The sequence below is a fragment of the Haemaphysalis longicornis genome, unplaced genomic scaffold (assembly GCF_048455015.1).
Source record: "Haemaphysalis longicornis isolate Haplotype H1 unplaced genomic scaffold, Haemaphysalis longicornis Haplotype H1 scaffold_9, whole genome shotgun sequence".
Classification (NCBI taxonomy): domain Eukaryota; kingdom Metazoa; phylum Arthropoda; class Arachnida; order Ixodida; family Ixodidae; genus Haemaphysalis; species Haemaphysalis longicornis.
Window position 1 is genome coordinate 124,495,306 of NW_027526460.1, and position 20,610 is coordinate 124,515,915.

Sequence of the window (20,610 nt, forward strand, 5' to 3'; positions counted from 1 at the left end):
TTGCCGTATTCTTCTGTTTATTGAAATACTAACGAAGGCCTTTCTTACTAGTTAATTCGTAATCTGTGGACAGAAGATTGCCACTAAATGCTAACAGTAAAAAAATATTTCTCTTTCTTCTCTAGAGTCCCCGCAGGACTTTACGCTCCACGTTGGTTAAAAAACTGAACGAAACATTGCAGGGAGCGCCGAGGACACTCAGCCCACTACGGACAGGTCGTGTATCCATTCAACCTTGTTTCCGTGGTGTAGTGGTTATCACGTGCGCTTCACACGCGCAAGGTCCCCGGTTCGATCCCGGGCGGAAACAGCCTTTTGCCGTGTATTTCTGTTTATTGAAATATTAACGAAGGCCTTTCTTACTAGTTAATTCGTAATCTGTGAACAGAAGATTGCCGCTAAATGCTAACGGTACAAAAATATTTCTCTTTCTTCTCTAGAGTTCCCGCAGGACTTTACGCTCCACGTTGGTTAAAAAAGGTAACGAAACATTGCAGGGAGCGCCTAGGACACTCGGCCCACTACGGACAGGTCGTGCATCCGTTCAACCTTGTTTCCGTGGTGTAGTGGTTATCACGTGCGCTTTACACGCGCAAGGTCCCCGGTTCGATCCCGGTCGGAAACAGCCTTTTGCCGTATTTTTCTGTTTATTGAAATATTAACGAAGGCCTTTCTTACTAGTTAATTCGTAATCTGTCAACAGAAGATTGCCGCTAAATGCTAACGGTAAAAAAATATTTCTCTTTCTTCTCTAGAGTCCCCGCAGGACTTTACGCTCCACGTTGGTTCAAAAAGTGAACGAAACATTGCAGGGAGCGCCTAGGACACTCGGCCCACTACGGACAGGTCGTGTATCCATTCAACCTCGTTTCCGTGGTGTAGTGGTTATCACGTGCGCTTTACACGCGCAAGGTCCCCGGTTCGATCCCGGGCGGAAACAGCCTTTTGCCGTATTCTTCTGTTTATTGAAATATTAACGAAGGCCTTTCTTACTAGTTAATTCGTAATCTGTGGACAGAAGATTGCCACTAAATGCTAACAGTAAAAAAATATTTCTCTTTCTTCTCTAGAGTCCCCGCAGGACTTTACGCTCCACGTTGGTTAAAAAACTGAACGAAACATTGCAGGGAGCGCCGAGGACACTCGGCCCACTACGGACAGGTCGTGTATCCATTCAACCTCGTTTCCGTGGTGTAGTGGTTATCACGTGCGCTTTACACGCGCAAGGTCCCCTGTTCGATCCCGGGCGGAAACAGCCTTTTGCCGTATTTTTCTGTTTATTGAAATATTAACGAAGGCCTTTCTTACTAGTTAATTCGTAATCTGTGAACAGAAGATTGCCGCTAAATGCTAACAGTAAAAAAATATTTCTCTTTCTTCTCTAGTGTCCCCGCAGAACTTTACGCTCCACGTTGGTTAAAAAACTGAACGAAACATAGCAGGGAGCGCCGAGGACACTCGGCCCACTACGGACAGGTCGTGCATCCGTTCAACCTTGTTTCCGTGGTGTAGTGGTTATCACGTGCGCTTTACACGCGCAAGGTCCCCGGTTCGATCCCGGGCGGAAACAGCCTTTTGCTGTATTCTTCTGTTTATTGAAATATTAACGAAGGCCTTTCTTACTAGTTAATTCGTAATCTGTGGACAGAAGATTGCCACTAAATGCTAACAGAAAAAAATATTTCTCTTTCTTTTCTAGAGTCCCCGCAGGACTTTACGCTCCACGTTGGTTAAAAAACTGAACGAAACATTGCAGGGAGCGCCAAAGACACTCGGCCCACTACGGACAGGTCGTGCATCCGTTCAACCTTGTTTCCGTGGTGTAGTGGTTATCACGTGCGCTTTACACGCGCTAGGTCCCCGGTTCGATCCCGGCCGGAAACAGCCTTTTGCCGTATTTTTCTGTTTATTGAAATATTTACGAAGGCCTTTCTTACTAGTTAATTCGTAATCTGTGAACAGAAAATTGCCGCTAAATGCTAACGGTAGAAAAATATTTCTCTTTCTTCTCCAGAGACCCCGCAGGACTTTACGCTCCACGTTGGTTAAAAAAGGTAACGAAACATTGCAGGGAGCGCCTAGGACACTCGGCCCACTACGGACAGGTCGTGCATCCGTTCAACCTTGTTTCCGTGGTGTAGTGGTTATCACGTGCGCTTTACACGCGCAAGGTCCCCGGTTCGATCCCGGTCGGAAACAGCCTTTTGCCGTATTTTTCTGTTTATTGAAATATTAACGAAGGCCTTTCTTACTAGTTAATTCGTAATCTGTCAACAGAAGATTGCCGCTAAATGCTAACGGTAAAAAAATATTTCTCTTTCTTCTCTAGAGTCCCCGCAGGACTTTACGCTCCACGTTGGTTCAAAAAGTGAACGAAACATTGCAGGGAGCGCCTAGGACACTCGGCCCACTACGGACAGGTCGTGTATCCATTCAACCTCGTTTCCGTGGTGTAGTGGTTATCACGTGCGCTTTACACGCGCAAGGTCCCCGGTTCGATCCCGGGCGGAAACAGCCTTTTGCCGTATTCTTCTGTTTATTGAAATATTAACGAAGGCCTTTCTTACTAGTTAATTCGTAATCTGTGGACAGAAGATTGCCACTAAATGCTAACAGTAAAAAAATATTTCTCTTTCTTCTCTAGAGTCCCCGCAGGACTTTACGCTCCACGTTGGTTAAAAAACTGAACGAAACATTGCAGGGAGCGCCGAGGACACTCGGCCCACTACGGACAGGTCGTGTATCCATTCAACCTCGTTTCCGTGGTGTAGTGGTTATCACGTGCGCTTTACACGCGCAAGGTCCCCTGTTCGATCCCGGGCGGAAACAGCCTTTTGCCGTATTTTTCTGTTTATTGAAATATTAACGAAGGCCTTTCTTACTAGTTAATTCGTAATCTGTGAACAGAAGATTGCCGCTAAATGCTAACAGTAAAAAAATATTTCTCTTTCTTCTCTAGTGTCCCCGCAGAACTTTACGCTCCACGTTGGTTAAAAAACTGAACGAAACATAGCAGGGAGCGCCGAGGACACTCGGCCCACTACGGACAGGTCGTGCATCCGTTCAACCTTGTTTCCGTGGTGTAGTGGTTATCACGTGCGCTTTACACGCGCAAGGTCCCCGGTTCGATCCCGGGCGGAAACAGCCTTTTGCTGTATTCTTCTGTTTATTGAAATATTAACGAAGGCCTTTCTTACTAGTTAATTCGTAATCTGTGGACAGAAGATTGCCACTAAATGCTAACAGAAAAAAATATTTCTCTTTCTTTTCTAGAGTCCCCGCAGGACTTTACGCTCCACGTTGGTTAAAAAACTGAACGAAACATTGCAGGGAGCGCCAAAGACACTCGGCCCACTACGGACAGGTCGTGCATCCGTTCAACCTTGTTTCCGTGGTGTAGTGGTTATCACGTGCGCTTTACACGCGCTAGGTCCCCGGTTCGATCCCGGCCGGAAACAGCCTTTTGCCGTATTTTTCTGTTTATTGAAATATTTACGAAGGCCTTTCTTACTAGTTAATTCGTAATCTGTGAACAGAAAATTGCCGCTAAATGCTAACGGTAGAAAAATATTTCTCTTTCTTCTCCAGAGACCCCGCAGGACTTTACGCTCCACGTTGGTTAAAAAACTGAACGAAACATTGCAGGGAGCGCCGAGGACACTCGGCCCACTACGGACAGGTCGTGCATCCGTTCAACCTTGTCTCCGTGGTGTAGTGGTTATCACGTGCGCTTTACACGCGCAAGGTCCCCGGTTCGATCCCGGTCGGAAACAGCCTTTTGCCGCATTTTTCTGTTTATTGAAATATTAACGAAGGCTGTAGAAACTTTCTAATCATCATCGCGGCACCGATGAGAACATCATCATCGGTGCCCGAAATCTCTCGTGAGCAGCTCTCGCTCGAGCTGCTTCGTCTTTTCTCCATCCGCCATCTTGTTAATAGAACCAGCATCGCATCACCGGGACGTCTTGGCCCTTGGTCTCTCCTCTTATTTTATATGGTGCCGATAAACCCGGGAAGAAGGCCCTCTTGCGATTCGGAGTCTTCCGAACTTCGGCCTTTTCGAGGAGGAGGACCCCTTGATACCGACGACGGACCTGTGTGATGGACTGAACCGGTGGTGGTATGCGAAAGTGACCGAGGCGATGGGCGGACGAGACGACGACGGATCCTCACCTCCGACGAACCCCTCGATGGGCGGTGATTCCTTGAACGGTGAGGGGAATGCCGCCGCTGATCGCGCAATGCAAGACGCAGTAACTTTGATGTGTGACCAGAGTAGTCTTGAAAATACGATGCGCCTTAACGAACTGAAGACGAAAAGAGAAAAGGTGCGGCTATACGCTCGTGAAGTACGCAGAAACGCAGAATCCGCATTACGGTTGACTGTAATGACGAGTGGTGTTGCCGACAGGTTGAAGGAATTGATGCGACAGCTACGGAAAACAGAAATTGTATTGAGAACGTTGAACGAAGAAATCGAACCGTTTATTCACAGCGACTCCCTGAATGAGGAATATGCCACCGATGTAGAATATCAAGATGAAATAACTCATGTCATGATCCGTATCTACTATAAATTGAAATGCAAAAGGTACGACGCCGCAAAACCGAGCCAGATCGACGAGATAATAAATTCCTCTACAGACTTCAATGACTTTTGCACACTGACAGAAGGATTATATGACCCACTTCATGTGAAGAATTTTCAAGAAGCCTCTGCGATAGAAACTTTGCATGTGCCACAGTTCCTACCGCAAGAACAGCGTGACAATGCGATAACTTCGCTGGCTGCGCGTGATCTTCGGACAGAAGAAGCCTTGATATTGTGTGCCTTCCAAGAGACCGCCGACATTAGCATGAGCAAGTCAGGCATCTCCTCGACTCCCTTGTCATCACCGCAAGCCATGTATCAGGAGTGCTTCCAAACTAAGATAACGGACCTACCCCCTGGAGAACTCAAAGTGCAGAATGAGAGATACGTTTTGGCAACCAAAAGACAGTCGATCGTCGACGCTGAAGAGCGGGGTACTGACCATCATGACGGACACCTCAAGAGGATTGTCGTTGCACGCATCCTACAACAGAGCCGAAGAGTTTGCGGCAAGCGCTCTTTTAAGAAAGGGAATGCATCACACAATGATTCTTCAACCACGAAAGTGCAAAGATCCAGAAAGCAGCCTCAAGGAGCTACGAAGGTGTTTTCAGGCCGTGATATGTATAAATGGGTTGAATACACATCCGAGTTCAGAGGCGTCGAAGATCTGCTTCGAATTTCCACATGGTTGCGTCGTCTGCACCGACTCTACCAGCATGTGCTCCGAAGACGGATCTGCAGCTTCGCCTACCCATTGCCTCAGAGTATCCGAAAAGAACGAACGAACTGAAGGCACCAACTGGACGCGGACTGACCACGGCTTCTTTGTGGGCGGGGAAAATGGGGCCGGGGAAGATGTAGAAACTTTCTAATCATCATCGCGGCACCGATGAGAACATCATCATCGGTGCCCGAAATCTCTCGTGAGCAGCTCTCGCTCCAGCTGCTTCGTCTTTTCTCCATCCGCCATCTTGTTAATAGAACCAGCATCGCATCACCGGGACGTCTCGGCCCTTGGTCTCTCCTCTTATTTTATAAAGGCCTTTCTTACTAGTTAATTCGTAATCTGTGAACAGAAGATTGCCACTAAATGCTAACGGTAAAAAAATATTTCTCTTTCTTCTCTAGAGTCCCCGCAGGACTTTACGCTCCACGTTGGTTAAAAAGTGAACGAAACATTGCAGGGAGCGCTTAGGACACTCGGCCCACTACGGACAGGTCGTGTATCCATTCAACCTCGTTTCCGTGGTGTAGTGGTTATCACGTGCGCTTTACAGGCGCAAGGTCCCCGTTTCGATCCCGGGCGGAAACAGCCTTTTGCCGTATTCTTCTGTTTATTGAAATACTAACGAAGGCCTTTCTTACTAGTTAATTCGTAATCTGTGGACAGAAGATTGCCACTAAATGCTAACAGTAAAAAAATATTTCTCTTTCTTCTCTAGAGTCCCCGCAGGACTTTACGCTCCACGTTGGTTAAAAAAAGGTAACGAAACATTGCAGGGAGCGCCTAGGACACTCGGCCCACTACGGACAGGTCGTGCATCCGTTCAACCTTGTTTCCGTGGTGTAGTGGTTATCACGTGCGCTTTACACGCGCAAGGTCCCCGGTTCGATCCCGGTCGGAAACAGCCTTTTGCCGTATTTTTCTGTTTATTGAAATATTAACGAAGGCCTTTCTTACTAGTTAATTCGTAATCTGTCAACAGAAGATTGCCGCTAAATGCTAACGGTAAAAGAATATTTCTCTTTCTTCTCTAGAGTCCCCGCAGGACTTTACGCTCCACGTTGGTTCAAAAAGTGAACGAAACATTGCAGGGAGCGCCTAGGACACTCGGCCCACTACGGACAGGTCGTGTATCCATTCAACCTCGTTTCCGTGGTGTAGTGGTTATCACGTGCGCTTTACACGCGCAAGGTCCCCGGTTCGATCCCGGGCGGAAACAGCCTTTTGCCGTATTCTTCTGTTTATTGAAATATTAACGAAGGCCTTTCTTACTAGTTAATTCGTAATCTGTGGACAGAAGATTGCCACTAAATGCTAACAGTAAAAAAATATTTCTCTTTCTTCTCTAGAGTCCCCGCAGGACTTTACGCTCCACGTTGGTTAAAAAACTGAACGAAACATTGCAGGGAGCGCCGAGGACACTCGGCCCACTACGGACAGGTCGTGTATCCATTCAACATCGTTTCCGTGGTGTAGTGGTTATCACGTGCGCTTTACACGCGCAAGGTCCCCGGTTCGATCCCGGCCGGAAACAGCCTTTTGCCGTATTTTTCTGTTTATTGAAATATTTACGAAGGTCATTCTTACTAGTTAATTCTTAATCTGTGAACAGAAGATTGCCGCTAAATGCTAACGGTACAAAAATATTTCTCTTTCTTCTCCAGAGACCCCGCAGGACTTTACGCTCCACGTTGGTTAAAAAAGTGAACGAAACATTGCAGGGAGCGCCTAGGACACTCGGCCCACTACGGACAGGTCGTGTATCCATTCAACCTCGTTTCCATGGTGTGGTGGTTATCACGTGCGCTTTACACGCGCAAGGGCCCCAGTTCGATCCCGGGTGGAAACAGCCTTTTGCCGTATTCTTCTGTTTATTGAAATATTAACGAAGGCCTTTCTTACTAGTTAATTCGTAATCTGTGGACAGAAGATTGCCACTAATTGCTAACAGTAAAAAAATATTTCTCTTTCTTCTCTAGAGTCCCCGCAGGACTTTACGCTCCACGTTGGTTAAAAAACTGAACGAAACATTGCAGGGAGCGCCGAGGACACTCGGCAAATACGGACAGGTCGTGCATCCGTTCAACCTTGTTTCCGTGGTGTAGTGGTTATCACGTGCGCTTTACACGCGCAAGGTCCCCGGTTCGATCCCGGGCGGAAACAGCCTTTTGCCGTATTCTTCTGTTTATTGAAATATTAACGAAGGCCTTTCTTACTAGTTAATTCGTAATCTGTGGACAGAAGATTGCCACTAAATGCTAACAGTAAAAAAATATTTCTCTTTCTTCTCTAGAGTCCCCGCAGGACTTTACGCTCCACGTTGGTTAAAAAACTGAACGAAACATTGCAGGGAGCGCCGAGGACACTCGGCCCACTACGGACAGGTCGTGCATCCGTTCAACCTTGTTTCCGTGGTGTAGTGGTTATCACGTGCGCTTTACACGCGCAAGGTCCCCGGTTCGATCCCGGGTGGAAACAGCCTTTTGCCGTATTTTTCTGTTTATTGAAATATTAACGAAGGCCTTTCTTACTAGTTAATTCGTAATCTGTGAACAGAAGATTGCCGCTAAATGCTAACGGTAAAAAAATATTTCTCTTTCTTCTCTAGAGTCCCCGCAGGACTTTACGCTCCACGTTGGTTAAAAAAGTGAACGAAACATTGCAGGGAGCGCCTAGGACAGTCGGCCCAATACGGACAGGTCGTGTATCCATTCAACCTCATTTCCGTGGTGTAGTGGTTATCACGTGCGCTTTACACGCGCAAGGTCCCCGGTTCGATCCCGGGCGGAAACAGCATTTTGCCGTATTTTTCTGTTTATTGAAATATTTACGAAGGCCTTTCTTACTAGTTAATTCGTAATCTGTGAACAGAAAATTGCCGCTAAATGCTAACGGCAGAAAAATATTTCTCTTTCTTCTCCAGAGACCCCGCAGGACTTTACGCTCCACGTTGGTTAAAAAACTGAACGAAACATTGCAGGGAGCGCCGAGGACACTCGGCCCACTACGGACAGGTCGTGCATCCGTTCAACCTTGTTTCCGTGGTGTAGTGGTTATCACGTGCGCTTTACACGCGCAAGGTCCCCGGTTCGATCCCGGTCGGAAACAGCCTTTTGCCGTATTTTTCTGTTTATTGAAATATTAACGAAGGCCTTTCTTACTAGTTAATTCGTAATCTGTGAACAGAAGATTGCCGCTAAATGCTTAACGGTAAAAAAATATTTCTCTTTCTTCTCTAGAGTCCCCGCGGGACTTTACGCTCCACGTTGGTTAAAAAGTGAACGAAATATTGCAGGGAGCGCCTAGGACACTCGGCCCACTACGGACAGGTCGTGTATCCATTCAACCTCGTTTCCATGGTGTAGTGGTTATCACGTGCGCTTTACACGCGCAAGGGCCCCGGTTCGATCCCGGGTGGAAACAGCCTTTTGCCGTATTCTTCTGTTTATTGAAATATTAACGAAGGCCTTTCTTACTAGTTAATTCGTAATCTGTGGACAGAAGATTGCCACTAATTGCTAACAGTAAAAAAATATTTCTCTTTCTTCTCTAGAGTCCCCGCAGGACTTTACGCTCCACGTTGGCTAAAAAACTGAACGAAACATTGCAGGGAGCGCCGAGGACACTCGGCCCACTACGGACAGGTCGTGTATCCATTCAACCTCGTTTCCGTGGTGTAGTGGTTATCACGTGCGCTTTACACGCGCAAGGTCCCCGGTTCGATCACGGGCGGAAACAGCCTTTTGCCGTATTTTTCTGTTTATTGAAATATTAACGAAGGCCTTTCTTACTAGTTAATTCGTAATCTGTGAACAGAAGATATCCGCTAAATGCTAACGGTAAAAAAATATTTCTCTTTCTTCTCTAGAGTCCCCGCAGAACTTTACGCTCCACGTTGGTTAAAAAACTGAACGAAACATAGCAGGGAGCGCCGAGGACACTCGGCCCACTACGGACAGGTCGTGCATCCGTTCAACCTTGTTTCCGTGGTGTAGTGGTTATCACGTGCGCTTTACACGCGCAAGGTCCCCTGTTCGATCCCGGGCGGAAACAGCCTTTTGCCGTATTTTTCTGTTTATTGAAATATTAACGAAGGCCTTTCTTACTAGTTAATTCGTAATCTGTGAACAGAAGATTGCCGCTAAATGCTAACAGTAAAAAAATATTTCTCTTTCTTCTCTAGTGTCCCCGCAGAACTTTACGCTCCACGTTGGTTAAAAAACTGAACGAAACATAGCAGGGAGCGCCGAGGACACTCGGCCCACTACGGACAGGTCGTGCATCCGTTCAACCTTGTTTCCGTGGTGTAGTGGTTATCACGTGCGCTTTACACGCGCAAGGTCCCCGGTTCGATCCCGGGCGGAAACAGCCTTTTGCCGTATTCTTCTGTTTATTGAAATATTAACGAAGGCCTTTCTGACTAGTTAATTCGTAATCTGTGGACAGAAGATTGCCACTAAATGCTAACAGAAAAAAATATTTCTCTTTCTTTTCTAGAGTCCCCGCAGGACTTTACGCTCCACGTTGGTTAAAAAACTGAACGAAACATTGCAGGGAGCGCCAAAGACACTCGGCCCACTACGGACAGGTCGTGCATCCGTTCAACCTTGTTTCCGTGGTGTAGTGGTTATCACGTGCGCTTTACACGCGCTAGGTCCCCGGTTCGATCCCGGCCGGAAACAGCCTTTTGCCGTATTTTTCTGTTTATTGAAATATTTACGAAGGCCTTTCTTACTAGTTAATTCGTAATCTGTGAACAGAAAATTGCCGCTAAATGCTAACGGTAGAAAAATATTTCTCTTTCTTCTCCAGAGACCCCGCAGGACTTTACGCTCCACGTTGGTTAAAAAACTGAACGAAACATTGCAGGGAGCGCCGAGGACACTCGGCCCACTACGGACAGGTCGTGCATCCGTTCAACCTTGTCTCCGTGGTGTAGTGGTTATCACGTGCGCTTTACACGCGCAAGGTCCCCGGTTCGATCCCGGTCGGAAACAGCCTTTTGCCGTATTTTTCTGTTTATTGAAATATTAACGAAGGCCTTTCTTACTAGTTAATTCGTAATCTGTGAACAGAAGATTGCCACTAAATGCTAACGGTAAAAAAATATTTCTCTTTCTTCTCTAGAGTCCCCGCAGGACTTTACGCTCCACGTTGGTTAAAAAGTGAACGAAACATTGCAGGGAGCGCTTAGGACACTCGGCCCACTACGGACAGGTCGTGTATCCATTCAACCTCGTTTCCGTGGTGTAGTGGTTATCACGTGCGCTTTACAGGCGCAAGGTCCCCGTTTCGATCCCGGGCGGAAACAGCCTTTTGCCTTATTCTTCTGTTTATTGAAATATTAACGAAGGCCTTTCTTACTAGTTAATTCGTAATCTGTGGACAGAAGATTGCCACTAAATGCTAACAGTGAAAAAATATTTCTCTTTCTTCTCTAGAGTCCCCGCAGGACTTTACGCTCCACGTTGGTTAAAAAACTGAACGAAACATTGCAGGGAGCGCCGAGGACACTCGGCCCACTACGGACAGGTCGTGTATCCATTCAACCTCGTTTCCGTGGTGTAGTGGTTATCACGTGCGCTTTACACGCGCAAGGTCCCCGGTTCGATCCCGGCCGGAAACAGCCTTTTGCCGTATTTTTCTGTTTATTGAAATATTTACGAAGGTCGTTCTTACTAGTTAATTCTTAATCTGTGAACAGAAGATTGCCGCTAAATGCTAACGGTACAAAAATATTTCTCTTTCTTCTCCAGAGACCCCGCAGGACTTTACGCTCCACGTTGGTTAAAAAAGTAAACGAAACATTGCAGGGAGCGCCTAGGACACTCGGCCCACTACGGACAGGTCGTGTATCCATTCAACCTCGTTTCCATGGTGTGGTGGTTATCACGTGCGCTTTACACGCGCAAGGGCCCCGGTTCGATCCCGGGTGGAAACAGCCTTTTGCCGTATTCTTCTGTTTATTGAAATATTAACGAAGGCCTTTCTTACTAGTTAATTCGTAATCTGTGGACAGAAGATTGCCACTAATTGCTAACAGTAAAAAAATATTTCTCTTTCTTCTCTAGAGTCCCCGCAGGACTTTACGCTCCACGTTGGTTAAAAAACTGAACGAAACATTGCAGGGAGCGCCGAGGACACTCGGCAAATACGGACAGGTCGTGCATCCGTTCAACCTTGTTTCCGTGGTGTAGTGGTTATTACGTGCGCTTTACACGCGCAAGGTCCCCGGTTCGATCCCGGGCGGAAACAGCCTTTTGCCGTATTCTTCTGTTTATTGAAATATTAACGAAGGCCTTTCTTACTAGTTAATTCGTAATCTGTGGACAGAAGATTGCCACTAAATGCTAACAGTAAAAAAATATTTCTCTTTCTTCTCTAGAGTCCCCGCAGGACTTTACGCTCCACGTTGGTTAAAAAACTGAACGAAACATTGCAGGGAGCGCCGAGGACACTCGGCCCACTACGGACAGGTCGTGCATCCGTTCAACCTTGTTTCCGTGGTGTAGTGGTTATCACGTGCGCTTTACACGCGCAAGGTCCCCGGTTCGATCCCGGGTGGAAACAGCCTTTTGCCGTATTTTTCTGTTTATTGAAATATTAACGAAGGCCTTTCTTACTAGTTAATTCGTAATCTGTGAACAGAAGATTGCCGCTAAATGCTAACGGTAAAAAAATATTTCTCTTTCTTCTCTAGAGTCCCCGCAGGACTTTACGCTCCACGTTGGTTAAAAAAGTGAACGAAACATTGCAGGGAGCGCCTAGGACACTCGGCCCAATACGGACAGGTCGTGTATCCATTCAACCTCGTTTCCGTGGTGTAGTGGTTATCACGTGCGCTTTACACGCGCAAGGTCCCCGGTTCGATCCCGGGCGGAAACAGCATTTTGCCGTATTTTTCTGTTTATTGAAATATTTACGAAGGCCTTTCTTACTAGTTAATTCGTAATCTGTGAACAGAAAATTGCCGCTAAATGCTAACGGCAGAAAAATATTTCTCTTTCTTCTCCAGAGACCCCGCAGGACTTTACGCTCCACGTTGGTTAAAAAACTGAACGAAACATTGCAGGGAGCGCCGAGGACACTCGGCCCACTACGGACAGGTCGTGCATCCGTTCAACCTTGTTTCCGTGGTGTAGTGGTTATCACGTGCGCTTTACACGCGCAAGGTCCCCGGTTCGATCCCGGTCGGAAACAGCCTTTTGCCGTATTTTTCTGTTTATTGAAATATTAACGAAGGCCTTTCTTACTAGTTAATTCGTAATCTGTGAACAGAAGATTGCCGCTAAATGCTAACGGTAAAAAAATATTTCTCTTTCTTCTCTAGAGTCCCCGCGGGACTTTACGCTCCACGTTGGTTAAAAAGTGAACGAAACATTGCAGGGAGCGAATAGGAAACTCGGCCCACTACGGACAGGTCGTGTATCCATTCAACCTCGTTTCCGTGGTGTAGTGGTTATCACGTGCGCTTTACAGGCGCAAGGTCCCCGGTTCGATCCCGGGCGGAAACAGCCTTTTGCCGTATTCTTCTGTTTATTGAAATACTAACGAAGGCTTTTCTGACTAGTTAATTCGTAATCTGTGGACAGAAGATTGCCAGTAAATGCTAACAGTAAAAAAATATTTCTCTTTCTTCTCTAGAGTCCCCGCAGGACTTTACGCTCCACGTTGGTTAAAAAACTGAACGAAACATTGCAGGGAGCGCCGAGGACACTCAGCCCACTACGGACAGGTCGTGTATCCATTCAACCTCGTTTCCAAGGTGTAGTGGTTATCACGTGCGCTTTACACGCGCAAGGTCCCCGGTTCGATCCCGGGCGGAAACAGCCTTTTGCCGTGTATTTCTGTTTCTTGAAATATTAACGAAGGCCTTTCTTACTAGTTAATTCGTAATCTGTGGACAGAAGATTGCCGCTAAATGCTAACAGTAAAAAATATTTCTCTTTCTTCTCTAGAGTCCCCGCAGGACTTTACGCTCCACGTTGGTTAAAAAACTGAACGAAACATTGCAGGGAGCGCCGAGGACACTCGGCCCACTACGGACAGGTCGTGCATCCGTTAAACCTTGTTTCCGTGGTGTAGTGGTTATCACGTGCGCTTTACACGCGCAAGGTCCCCGGTTCGATCCCGGCCGGAAACAGCCTTTTGCCGTATTTTTCTGTTTATTGAAATATTTACGAAGGCCTTTCTTACTAGTTAATTCGTAATCTGTGAACAGAAAATTGCCGCTAAATGCTAACGGTAGAAAAATATTTCTCTTTCTTCTCCAGAGACCCCGCAGGACTTTACGCTCCACGTTGGTTAAAAAACTGAACGAAACATTGCAGGGAGCGCCGAGGAAACTCGGCCCACTACGGACAGGTCGTGTATCCATTCAACCTCGTTTCCGTGGTGTAGTGGTTATCACGTGCGCTTTACAGGCGCAAGGTCCCCGGTTCGATCCCGGGCGGAAACAGCCTTTTGCCGTATTCTTCTGTTTATTGAAATACTAACGAAGGCCTTTCTTACTAGTTAATTCGTAATCTGTGGACAGAAGATTGCCACTAAATGCTAACAGTAAAAAAATATTTCTCTTTCTTCTCTAGAGTCCCCGCAGGACTTTACGCTCCACGTTGGTTAAAAAACTGAACGAAACATTGCAGGGAGCGCCGAGGACACTCAGCCCACTACGGACAGGTCGTGTATCCATTCAACCTCGTTTCCGTGGTGTAGTGGTTATCACGTGCGCTTTACACGCGCAAGGTCCCCGGTTCAATCCCGGGCGGAAACAGCCTTTTGCCGTGTATTTCTGTTTATTGAAATATTAACGAAGGCCTTTCTTACTAGTTAATTCGTAATCTGTGAACAGAAGATTGCCGCTAAATGCTAACGGTAAAAAAATATTTCTCTTTCTTCTCTAGAGTCCCCGCAGGACTTTACGCTCCACGTTGGTTAAAAAACTGAACGAAACATTGCAGGGAGCGCCTAGGACGCTCGGTCCACTACGGACAGGTCGTGCATCCGTTCAACCTTGTTTTCGTGGTGTAGTGGTTATCACGTGCGCTTTACACGCGCAAGGTCCCCGGTTCGATCCCGGGCGGAAACAGCCTTTTGCCGTATTCTTCTGTTTATTGAAATATTAACGAAGGCCTTTCTTACTAGTTAATTCGTAATCTGTGGACAGAAGATTGCCACTAAATGCTAACAGTAAAAAAATATTTCTCTTTCTTCTCTAGAGTCCCCGCAGGACTTTACGCTCCACGTTGGTTAAAAAACTGAACGAAACATTGCAGGGAGCGCCGAGGACACTCGGCCCACTACGGACAGGTCGTGCATCCGTTAAACCTTGTTTCCGTGGTGTAGTGGTTATCACGTGCGCTTTACACGCGCAAGGTCCCCGGTTCTATCCCGGCCGGAAACAGCCTTTTGCCGTATTTTTCTGTTTATTGTAATATTTACGAAGGCCTTTCTTACTAGTTAATTCGTAATCTGTGAACAGAAGATTGCCGCTAAATGCTAACGGTAGAAAAATATTTCTCTTTCTTCTCCAGAGACCCCGCAGGACTTTACGCTCCACGTTGGTTAAAAAACTGAACGAGACATTGCAGGGAGCGCCGAGGACACTCGGCCCACTACGGACAGGTCGTGCATCCGTTCAACCTTGTTTCCGTGGTGTAGTGGTTATCACGTGCGCTTTACACGCGCAAGGTCCCCGGTTCGATCCCGGTCGGAAACAGCCTTTTGCCGTATTTTTCTGTTTATTGAAATATTAACGAAGGCCTTTCTTACTAGTTAATTCGTAATCTGTCAACAGAAGATTGCCGCTAAACGCTAACGGTAAAAAAATATTTCTCTTTCTTCTCTAGAGTCCCCGCAGGACTTTACGCTCCACGTTGGTTCAAAAAGTGAACGAAACATTGCAGGGAGCGCCTAGGACACTCGGCCCACTACGGACAGGTCGTGTATCCATTCAACCTCGTTACCGTGGTGTAGTGGTTATCACGTGCGCTTTACACGCGCAAGGTCCCCGGTTCGATCCCGGGCGGAAACAGCCTTTTGCCGTATTCTTCTGTTTATTGAAATATTAACGAAGGCCTTTCTTACTAGTTAATTCGTAATCTGTGGACAGAAGATTGCCACTAAATGCTAACAGTAAAAAAATATTTCTCTTTCTTCTCTAGAGTCCCCGCAGGACTTTACGCTCCACGTTGGTTAAAAAACTGAACGAAACATTGCAGGGAGCGCCGAGGACACTCGGCCCACTACGGACAGGTCGTGTATCCATTCAACCTCGTTTCCGTGGTGTAGTGGTTATCACGTGCGATTTACACGCGCAAGGTCCCCGGTTCGATCCCGGGCGGAAACAGCCTTTTGCCGTATTTTTCTGTTTATTGAAATATTAACGAATGCCTTTCTTACTAGTTAATTCGTAATCTGTGAACAGAAGATCGCAGCTAAATGCTAACGGTAAAAAAATATTTCTCTTTCTTCTCTAGAGTCCCCGCAGAACTTTACGCTCCACGTTGGTTAAAAAACTGAACGAAACATAGCAGGGAGCGCCGAGGACACTCGGCCCACTACAGACAGGTCGTGCATCCGTTCAACCTTGTTTCCGTGGTGTAGTGGTTATCACTTGCGCTTTACACGCGCAAGGTCCCCGGTTCGATCCCGGGTGGAAACAGCCTTTTGTCGTATTCTTCTGTTTATTGAAATATTAACGAAGGCCTTTCTTTCTAGTTAATTCGTAATCTGTGGACAGAAGATTGCCACTAAATGCTAACAGTAAAAAAATATTTCTCTTTCTTCTCTAGAGTCCCCGCAGGACTTTACGCTCCACGTTGGTTAAAAAACTGAACGAAACATTGCAGGGAGCGCAGAGGACACTCGGCCCACTACGGACAGGTCGTGCATCCGTTCAACCTTGTTTCCGTGGTGTAGTGGTTATCACGTGCACTTTACACGCGCAAGGTCCCCGGTTCGATCCCGGCCGGAAACAGCCTTTTGCCGTATTTTTCTGTTTATTGAAATATTTACGAAGATCTTTCTTACTAGTTAATTCGTAATCTGTGAACAGAAGATTGCCGCTAAATGCTAACGGTAGAAAAATATTTCTCTTTCTTCTCCAGAGACCCCGCAGGACTTTACGCTCCACGTTGGTTAAAAAACTGAACGAATTATTTCAGGGAGCGCCGAGGACACTCGGCCCACTACGGACAGGTCGTGCATCCGTTGAACCTTGTTTCCGTGGTGTAGTGGTTATCACGTGCGCTTTACACGCGCAAGGTCCCCGGTTCGATCCCGGGCGGAAACAGCCTTTTGCCGTATTTTTCTGTTTATTGAAATTTTAACGAAGGCCTTTCTTACTAGTTAATTCGTAATCTGTGAACAGAAGATCGCAGCTAAATGCTAACGGTAAAAAATATTTCTCTTTCTTCTCTAGAGTCCCCGCAGAACTTTACGCTCCACGTTGGTTAAAAAACTGAACGAAACATTGCAGGGAGCGCCGAGGACACTCGGCAAATACGGACAGGTCGTGCATCCGTTCAACCTTGCTTCCGTGGTGTAGTGGTTATCACGTGCGCTTTACACGCGCAAGGTCCCCGGTTCGATTTCGGGCGGAAACAGCCTTTTGCCGTATTTTTCTGTTTATTGAAATATTAACGAAGGCCTTTCTTACTAGTTAATTCGTAATCTGTGAACTGAAGATTGCCGCTAAATGCTAACGGTAAAAAAATATTTCTCTTTCTTCTCTAGAGTCCCCGCATGACTTTACGCTCCACGTTGGTTAAAAAACTGAACGAAACATTGCAGGGAGCGCCGAGGACAATCGGCCCACTACGGACAGGTGCTGTATGCGTTCAACCTCGTTACCGTGGTGTAGTGGTTTTCACGTGCGCTTTATACGCGCAAGGTCCCCGGCTCGATCACGGGCGGAAGCAACCTTTTGCTGTATTTTTCTCATCATGGAAATATTAACGAAGGCCTTTTATACTAGTTAATTCGTAATCTGGGAACAGAAGATTGCCGCAAAATGCTAACGGTAAAAAAAATATTTCTCTTTCTTCTCCAGAGACCCCGCAGGACTTTACGCTCCACGTTTGTTAAAAAACTGAACGAAACATTGCAGGGAGCGCCGAGGACACTCGGCCCACTACGGACAGGTCGTGTATCCATTCAACCTCGTTTCTGTGGTGTAGTGGTTATCACGTGCGCTTTACACGCGCAAGGTCCCCGGTTCGATCCCGGCCGGAAACAGCCTTTTGCCGTATTTTTCTGTTTATTGAAGTATTAACAAAGGCCTTTCTTACTAGTTAATTCGTAATCTGTGAACAGAAGATCGCAGCTAAATGATAACGGTAAAAAAATATTTCTCTTTCTTCTCTAGAGTCCCCGCAGGACTTTACGCTCCACGTTGGTTAAAAAGTGAACGAAACATTGCAGGGAGCGCTTAGGACACTCGGCCCACTACGGACAGGTCGTGTATCCATTCAACCTCGTTTCCGTGGTGTAGTGGTTATCACGTGCGCTTTACAGGCGCAAGGTCCCCGTTTCGATCCCGGGCGGAAACAGCCTTTTGCCGTATTCTTCTGTTTATTGGAATACTAACGAAGGCCTTTCTTACTAGTTAATTCGTAATCTGTGGACAGAAGATTGCCACTAAATGCTAACAGTAAAAATATATTTCTCTTTCTTCTCTAGAGTCCCCGCAGGACTTTACGCTCCACCTTGGTTAAAAAAAGGTAACGAAACATTGCAGGGAGCGCCTAGGACACTCGGCCCACTACGGACAGGTCGTGCATCCGTTCAACCTTGTTTCCGTGGTGTAGTGGTTATCACGTGCGCTTTACACGCGCAAGGTCCCCGGTTCGATCCCGGTCGGAAACAGCCTTTTGCCGTATTTTTCTGTTTATTGAAATATTAACGAAGGCCTTTCTTACTAGTTAATTCGTAATCTGTCAACAGAAGATTGCCGCTAAATGCTAACGGTAAAAAAATATTTCTCTTTCTTCTCTAGAGTCCCCGCAGGACTTTACGCTCCACGTTGGTTCAAAAAGTGAACGAAACATTGCAGGGAGCGCCTAGGACACTCGGCCCACTACGGACAGGTCGTGTATCCATTCAACCTCGTTTCCGTGGTGTAGTGGTTATCACGTGCGCTTTACACGCGCAAGGTCCCCGGTTCGATCCCGGGCGGAAACAGCCTTTTGCCGTATTCTTCTGTTTATTGAAATATTAACGAAGGCCTTTCTTACTAGTTAATTCGCAATCTGTGGACAGAAGATTGCCACTAAATGCTAACAGTAAAAAAATATTTCTCTTTCTTCTCTAGAGTCCCCGCAGGACTTTACGCTCCACGTTGGTTAAAAAGTGAACGAAACATTGCAGGGAGCGCCTAGGACACTCGGCCCACTACGGACAGGTCGTGTATCCATTCAACCTCGTTTCCGTGGTGTAGTGGTTATCACGTGCGCTTTACAGGCGCAAGGTCCCCGTTTCGACCCCGGCCGGAAACAGCCTTTTGCCGTATTCTTCTGTTTATTGAAATACTAACGAAGGCCTTTCTTACTAGTTAATTCGTAATCTGTGGAAAGAAGATTGCCACTAAATGCTAACAGTAAAAAAATATTTCTCTTTCTTCTCTAGAGTCCCCGCAGGACTTTACGCTCCACGTTGGTTAAAAAACTGAACGAAACATTGCAGGGAGCGCCGAGGACACTCAGCCCACTACGGACAGGTCGTGAATCCATTCAACCTTGTTTCCGTGGTGTAGTGGTTATCACGTGCGCTTTACACGCGCAAGGTCCCCGGTTCGATCCCGGGCGGAAACAGCCTTTTGCCGTGTATTTCTGTTTATTGAAATATTAACGAAGGCCTTTCTTACTAGTTAATTCGTAATCTGTGAACAGAAGATTGCCGCTAAATGCTAACGGTAAAAAAATATTTCTCTTTCTTCTCTAGAGTTCCCGCAGGACTTTACGCTCCACGTTGGTTAAAAAAGGTAACGAAACATTGCAGGGAGCGCCTAGGACACTCGGCCCACTACGGACAGGTCGTGCATCCGTTCAACCTTGTTTCCGTGGTGTAGTGGTTATCACGTGCGCTTTACACGCGCAAGGTCCCCGGTTCAATCCCGGTCGGAAACAGCCTTTTGCCGTATTTTTCTGTTTATTGAAATATTAACGAAGGCCTTTCTTACTAGTTAATTCGTAATCTGTCAACAGAAGATTGCCGCTAAATGCTAACGGTAAAAAAATATTTCTCTTTCTTCTCTAGAGTCCCCGCAGGACTTTACGCTCCACGTTGGTTCAAAAAGTGAACGAAACATTGCAGGGAGCGCCTAGGACACTCGGCCCACTACGGACAGGTCGTGTATCCATTCAACCTCGTTTCCGTGGTGTAGTGGTTATCACGTGCGCTTTACACGCGCAAGGTCCCCGGTTCGATCCCGGGCGGAAACAGCCTTTTGCCGTATTCTTCTGTTTATTGAAATATTAACGAAGGCATTTCTTACTAGTTAATTCGTAATCTGTGGACAGAAGATTGCCACTAAATGCTAACAGTAAAAAAATATTTCTCTTTCTTCTCTAGAGTCCCCGCAGGACTTTACGCTCCACGTTGGTTAAAAAACTGAACGAAACATTGCAGGGAGCGCCGAGGACACTCGGCCCACTACGGACAGGTCGTGTATCCATTCAACCTCGTTTCCGTGGTGTAGTGGTTATCACGTGCGCTTTACACGCGCAAGGTCGCCGGTTCGATTTCGGGCGGAAACAGCCTTTTGCCGTATTTTTCTGTTTATTGAAATATTAACGAAGGCCTTTCTTACTAGTTAATTCGTAATCTGTGAACTGAAGATTGCCGCTAAATGCTAACGGTAAAAAAATATTTCTCTTTCTTCTCTAGAGTCCCCGCAGAACTTTACGCTCCACGTTGGTTAAAAAACCGAACGAAACATAGCAGGGAGCGCCTAGGACACTCGGCCCACTAGGGATAGGTCGTGCATCCGTTCAACCTCGATTCCGTGTTGTAGTGGTTATCACGTGCGCTTTACACGCGCAAGGTCCCCGGCTCGATCACGGGCGGAAGCAACCTTTTGCTGTATTTTTCTCATCATGGAAATATTAACGAAGGCCTTTCTTACTAGTTAATTCGTAATCTGTGAACAGAAGACCGCAGCTAAATGCTAACGGTAAAAAATATTTCTCTTTCTTCTCTTGAGTCCCTGCAGAACTTTACGCTCCACGTTGGTTAAAAAACTGAACGAAACATAGCAGGGAGCGCCGAGGACACTCGGCCCACTACAGAC

General features: G+C 46.7%; 57 non-coding genes across 57 annotated transcripts; all 57 read left to right on the forward strand.

Annotated features, from left to right (window-relative positions):
- The first annotated feature begins 237 nt into the window (after positions 1-237).
- Positions 238-310, forward strand: Trnav-cac (transfer RNA valine (anticodon CAC)). Its single transcript has one exon. It is a non-coding gene; the product is annotated as a tRNA-Val (tRNA).
- A 242-nt stretch (positions 311-552) lies between these two features.
- Positions 553-625, forward strand: Trnav-uac (transfer RNA valine (anticodon UAC)). Its single transcript has one exon. It is a non-coding gene; the product is annotated as a tRNA-Val (tRNA).
- Positions 626-867: 242 nt separating this feature from the next.
- Trnav-uac (transfer RNA valine (anticodon UAC)) lies at positions 868-940 on the forward strand. The gene has a single exon. It is a non-coding gene; the product is annotated as a tRNA-Val (tRNA).
- Positions 941-1,182: 242 nt separating this feature from the next.
- Trnav-uac (transfer RNA valine (anticodon UAC)) lies at positions 1,183-1,255 on the forward strand. The gene has a single exon. It is a non-coding gene; the product is annotated as a tRNA-Val (tRNA).
- Positions 1,256-1,497: 242 nt separating this feature from the next.
- On the forward strand, positions 1,498-1,570 carry Trnav-uac (transfer RNA valine (anticodon UAC)). The gene has a single exon. It is a non-coding gene; the product is annotated as a tRNA-Val (tRNA).
- A 241-nt stretch (positions 1,571-1,811) lies between these two features.
- On the forward strand, positions 1,812-1,884 carry Trnav-uac (transfer RNA valine (anticodon UAC)). Its single transcript has one exon. It is a non-coding gene; the product is annotated as a tRNA-Val (tRNA).
- Positions 1,885-2,126: 242 nt separating this feature from the next.
- On the forward strand, positions 2,127-2,199 carry Trnav-uac (transfer RNA valine (anticodon UAC)). Its single transcript has one exon. It is a non-coding gene; the product is annotated as a tRNA-Val (tRNA).
- Positions 2,200-2,441: 242 nt separating this feature from the next.
- Positions 2,442-2,514, forward strand: Trnav-uac (transfer RNA valine (anticodon UAC)). The gene has a single exon. It is a non-coding gene; the product is annotated as a tRNA-Val (tRNA).
- A 242-nt stretch (positions 2,515-2,756) lies between these two features.
- Positions 2,757-2,829, forward strand: Trnav-uac (transfer RNA valine (anticodon UAC)). Its single transcript has one exon. It is a non-coding gene; the product is annotated as a tRNA-Val (tRNA).
- A 242-nt stretch (positions 2,830-3,071) lies between these two features.
- Positions 3,072-3,144, forward strand: Trnav-uac (transfer RNA valine (anticodon UAC)). The gene has a single exon. It is a non-coding gene; the product is annotated as a tRNA-Val (tRNA).
- A 241-nt stretch (positions 3,145-3,385) lies between these two features.
- Positions 3,386-3,458, forward strand: Trnav-uac (transfer RNA valine (anticodon UAC)). Its single transcript has one exon. It is a non-coding gene; the product is annotated as a tRNA-Val (tRNA).
- Positions 3,459-3,700: 242 nt separating this feature from the next.
- Trnav-uac (transfer RNA valine (anticodon UAC)) lies at positions 3,701-3,773 on the forward strand. Its single transcript has one exon. It is a non-coding gene; the product is annotated as a tRNA-Val (tRNA).
- Positions 3,774-5,836: 2,063 nt separating this feature from the next.
- Trnav-uac (transfer RNA valine (anticodon UAC)) lies at positions 5,837-5,909 on the forward strand. Its single transcript has one exon. It is a non-coding gene; the product is annotated as a tRNA-Val (tRNA).
- Positions 5,910-6,152: 243 nt separating this feature from the next.
- On the forward strand, positions 6,153-6,225 carry Trnav-uac (transfer RNA valine (anticodon UAC)). Its single transcript has one exon. It is a non-coding gene; the product is annotated as a tRNA-Val (tRNA).
- Positions 6,226-6,467: 242 nt separating this feature from the next.
- Positions 6,468-6,540, forward strand: Trnav-uac (transfer RNA valine (anticodon UAC)). The gene has a single exon. It is a non-coding gene; the product is annotated as a tRNA-Val (tRNA).
- A 242-nt stretch (positions 6,541-6,782) lies between these two features.
- On the forward strand, positions 6,783-6,855 carry Trnav-uac (transfer RNA valine (anticodon UAC)). Its single transcript has one exon. It is a non-coding gene; the product is annotated as a tRNA-Val (tRNA).
- Positions 6,856-7,097: 242 nt separating this feature from the next.
- Trnav-uac (transfer RNA valine (anticodon UAC)) lies at positions 7,098-7,170 on the forward strand. The gene has a single exon. It is a non-coding gene; the product is annotated as a tRNA-Val (tRNA).
- A 241-nt stretch (positions 7,171-7,411) lies between these two features.
- Trnav-uac (transfer RNA valine (anticodon UAC)) lies at positions 7,412-7,484 on the forward strand. The gene has a single exon. It is a non-coding gene; the product is annotated as a tRNA-Val (tRNA).
- A 242-nt stretch (positions 7,485-7,726) lies between these two features.
- Trnav-uac (transfer RNA valine (anticodon UAC)) lies at positions 7,727-7,799 on the forward strand. Its single transcript has one exon. It is a non-coding gene; the product is annotated as a tRNA-Val (tRNA).
- Positions 7,800-8,041: 242 nt separating this feature from the next.
- Positions 8,042-8,114, forward strand: Trnav-uac (transfer RNA valine (anticodon UAC)). The gene has a single exon. It is a non-coding gene; the product is annotated as a tRNA-Val (tRNA).
- A 242-nt stretch (positions 8,115-8,356) lies between these two features.
- Trnav-uac (transfer RNA valine (anticodon UAC)) lies at positions 8,357-8,429 on the forward strand. The gene has a single exon. It is a non-coding gene; the product is annotated as a tRNA-Val (tRNA).
- A 242-nt stretch (positions 8,430-8,671) lies between these two features.
- Positions 8,672-8,744, forward strand: Trnav-uac (transfer RNA valine (anticodon UAC)). The gene has a single exon. It is a non-coding gene; the product is annotated as a tRNA-Val (tRNA).
- Positions 8,745-8,986: 242 nt separating this feature from the next.
- On the forward strand, positions 8,987-9,059 carry Trnav-uac (transfer RNA valine (anticodon UAC)). The gene has a single exon. It is a non-coding gene; the product is annotated as a tRNA-Val (tRNA).
- A 242-nt stretch (positions 9,060-9,301) lies between these two features.
- Trnav-uac (transfer RNA valine (anticodon UAC)) lies at positions 9,302-9,374 on the forward strand. The gene has a single exon. It is a non-coding gene; the product is annotated as a tRNA-Val (tRNA).
- A 242-nt stretch (positions 9,375-9,616) lies between these two features.
- Positions 9,617-9,689, forward strand: Trnav-uac (transfer RNA valine (anticodon UAC)). Its single transcript has one exon. It is a non-coding gene; the product is annotated as a tRNA-Val (tRNA).
- Positions 9,690-9,930: 241 nt separating this feature from the next.
- Positions 9,931-10,003, forward strand: Trnav-uac (transfer RNA valine (anticodon UAC)). Its single transcript has one exon. It is a non-coding gene; the product is annotated as a tRNA-Val (tRNA).
- A 242-nt stretch (positions 10,004-10,245) lies between these two features.
- On the forward strand, positions 10,246-10,318 carry Trnav-uac (transfer RNA valine (anticodon UAC)). The gene has a single exon. It is a non-coding gene; the product is annotated as a tRNA-Val (tRNA).
- Positions 10,319-10,559: 241 nt separating this feature from the next.
- Positions 10,560-10,632, forward strand: Trnav-uac (transfer RNA valine (anticodon UAC)). Its single transcript has one exon. It is a non-coding gene; the product is annotated as a tRNA-Val (tRNA).
- A 242-nt stretch (positions 10,633-10,874) lies between these two features.
- Positions 10,875-10,947, forward strand: Trnav-uac (transfer RNA valine (anticodon UAC)). The gene has a single exon. It is a non-coding gene; the product is annotated as a tRNA-Val (tRNA).
- Positions 10,948-11,189: 242 nt separating this feature from the next.
- Positions 11,190-11,262, forward strand: Trnav-uac (transfer RNA valine (anticodon UAC)). The gene has a single exon. It is a non-coding gene; the product is annotated as a tRNA-Val (tRNA).
- Positions 11,263-11,503: 241 nt separating this feature from the next.
- Trnav-uac (transfer RNA valine (anticodon UAC)) lies at positions 11,504-11,576 on the forward strand. The gene has a single exon. It is a non-coding gene; the product is annotated as a tRNA-Val (tRNA).
- A 242-nt stretch (positions 11,577-11,818) lies between these two features.
- Positions 11,819-11,891, forward strand: Trnav-uac (transfer RNA valine (anticodon UAC)). The gene has a single exon. It is a non-coding gene; the product is annotated as a tRNA-Val (tRNA).
- A 242-nt stretch (positions 11,892-12,133) lies between these two features.
- Positions 12,134-12,206, forward strand: Trnav-uac (transfer RNA valine (anticodon UAC)). The gene has a single exon. It is a non-coding gene; the product is annotated as a tRNA-Val (tRNA).
- A 242-nt stretch (positions 12,207-12,448) lies between these two features.
- Positions 12,449-12,521, forward strand: Trnav-uac (transfer RNA valine (anticodon UAC)). The gene has a single exon. It is a non-coding gene; the product is annotated as a tRNA-Val (tRNA).
- Positions 12,522-12,762: 241 nt separating this feature from the next.
- On the forward strand, positions 12,763-12,835 carry Trnav-uac (transfer RNA valine (anticodon UAC)). Its single transcript has one exon. It is a non-coding gene; the product is annotated as a tRNA-Val (tRNA).
- Positions 12,836-13,077: 242 nt separating this feature from the next.
- Trnav-uac (transfer RNA valine (anticodon UAC)) lies at positions 13,078-13,150 on the forward strand. Its single transcript has one exon. It is a non-coding gene; the product is annotated as a tRNA-Val (tRNA).
- A 241-nt stretch (positions 13,151-13,391) lies between these two features.
- Trnav-uac (transfer RNA valine (anticodon UAC)) lies at positions 13,392-13,464 on the forward strand. Its single transcript has one exon. It is a non-coding gene; the product is annotated as a tRNA-Val (tRNA).
- Positions 13,465-13,706: 242 nt separating this feature from the next.
- Positions 13,707-13,779, forward strand: Trnav-uac (transfer RNA valine (anticodon UAC)). The gene has a single exon. It is a non-coding gene; the product is annotated as a tRNA-Val (tRNA).
- Positions 13,780-14,021: 242 nt separating this feature from the next.
- Trnav-uac (transfer RNA valine (anticodon UAC)) lies at positions 14,022-14,094 on the forward strand. Its single transcript has one exon. It is a non-coding gene; the product is annotated as a tRNA-Val (tRNA).
- Positions 14,095-14,336: 242 nt separating this feature from the next.
- Positions 14,337-14,409, forward strand: Trnav-uac (transfer RNA valine (anticodon UAC)). Its single transcript has one exon. It is a non-coding gene; the product is annotated as a tRNA-Val (tRNA).
- A 242-nt stretch (positions 14,410-14,651) lies between these two features.
- Trnav-uac (transfer RNA valine (anticodon UAC)) lies at positions 14,652-14,724 on the forward strand. The gene has a single exon. It is a non-coding gene; the product is annotated as a tRNA-Val (tRNA).
- A 242-nt stretch (positions 14,725-14,966) lies between these two features.
- On the forward strand, positions 14,967-15,039 carry Trnav-uac (transfer RNA valine (anticodon UAC)). Its single transcript has one exon. It is a non-coding gene; the product is annotated as a tRNA-Val (tRNA).
- Positions 15,040-15,281: 242 nt separating this feature from the next.
- On the forward strand, positions 15,282-15,354 carry Trnav-uac (transfer RNA valine (anticodon UAC)). Its single transcript has one exon. It is a non-coding gene; the product is annotated as a tRNA-Val (tRNA).
- Positions 15,355-15,596: 242 nt separating this feature from the next.
- On the forward strand, positions 15,597-15,669 carry Trnav-uac (transfer RNA valine (anticodon UAC)). The gene has a single exon. It is a non-coding gene; the product is annotated as a tRNA-Val (tRNA).
- Positions 15,670-15,911: 242 nt separating this feature from the next.
- Trnav-uac (transfer RNA valine (anticodon UAC)) lies at positions 15,912-15,984 on the forward strand. Its single transcript has one exon. It is a non-coding gene; the product is annotated as a tRNA-Val (tRNA).
- Positions 15,985-16,226: 242 nt separating this feature from the next.
- On the forward strand, positions 16,227-16,299 carry Trnav-uac (transfer RNA valine (anticodon UAC)). The gene has a single exon. It is a non-coding gene; the product is annotated as a tRNA-Val (tRNA).
- A 242-nt stretch (positions 16,300-16,541) lies between these two features.
- On the forward strand, positions 16,542-16,614 carry Trnav-uac (transfer RNA valine (anticodon UAC)). The gene has a single exon. It is a non-coding gene; the product is annotated as a tRNA-Val (tRNA).
- Positions 16,615-16,854: 240 nt separating this feature from the next.
- Trnav-uac (transfer RNA valine (anticodon UAC)) lies at positions 16,855-16,927 on the forward strand. Its single transcript has one exon. It is a non-coding gene; the product is annotated as a tRNA-Val (tRNA).
- Positions 16,928-17,485: 558 nt separating this feature from the next.
- Positions 17,486-17,558, forward strand: Trnav-uac (transfer RNA valine (anticodon UAC)). Its single transcript has one exon. It is a non-coding gene; the product is annotated as a tRNA-Val (tRNA).
- Positions 17,559-17,799: 241 nt separating this feature from the next.
- Positions 17,800-17,872, forward strand: Trnav-uac (transfer RNA valine (anticodon UAC)). The gene has a single exon. It is a non-coding gene; the product is annotated as a tRNA-Val (tRNA).
- A 243-nt stretch (positions 17,873-18,115) lies between these two features.
- On the forward strand, positions 18,116-18,188 carry Trnav-uac (transfer RNA valine (anticodon UAC)). Its single transcript has one exon. It is a non-coding gene; the product is annotated as a tRNA-Val (tRNA).
- Positions 18,189-18,430: 242 nt separating this feature from the next.
- On the forward strand, positions 18,431-18,503 carry Trnav-uac (transfer RNA valine (anticodon UAC)). The gene has a single exon. It is a non-coding gene; the product is annotated as a tRNA-Val (tRNA).
- Positions 18,504-18,744: 241 nt separating this feature from the next.
- Trnav-uac (transfer RNA valine (anticodon UAC)) lies at positions 18,745-18,817 on the forward strand. Its single transcript has one exon. It is a non-coding gene; the product is annotated as a tRNA-Val (tRNA).
- A 242-nt stretch (positions 18,818-19,059) lies between these two features.
- Trnav-uac (transfer RNA valine (anticodon UAC)) lies at positions 19,060-19,132 on the forward strand. Its single transcript has one exon. It is a non-coding gene; the product is annotated as a tRNA-Val (tRNA).
- Positions 19,133-19,374: 242 nt separating this feature from the next.
- On the forward strand, positions 19,375-19,447 carry Trnav-uac (transfer RNA valine (anticodon UAC)). Its single transcript has one exon. It is a non-coding gene; the product is annotated as a tRNA-Val (tRNA).
- Positions 19,448-19,689: 242 nt separating this feature from the next.
- Positions 19,690-19,762, forward strand: Trnav-uac (transfer RNA valine (anticodon UAC)). The gene has a single exon. It is a non-coding gene; the product is annotated as a tRNA-Val (tRNA).
- Positions 19,763-20,004: 242 nt separating this feature from the next.
- Positions 20,005-20,077, forward strand: Trnav-uac (transfer RNA valine (anticodon UAC)). The gene has a single exon. It is a non-coding gene; the product is annotated as a tRNA-Val (tRNA).
- The last annotated feature ends 533 nt before the right edge of the window (positions 20,078-20,610 follow it).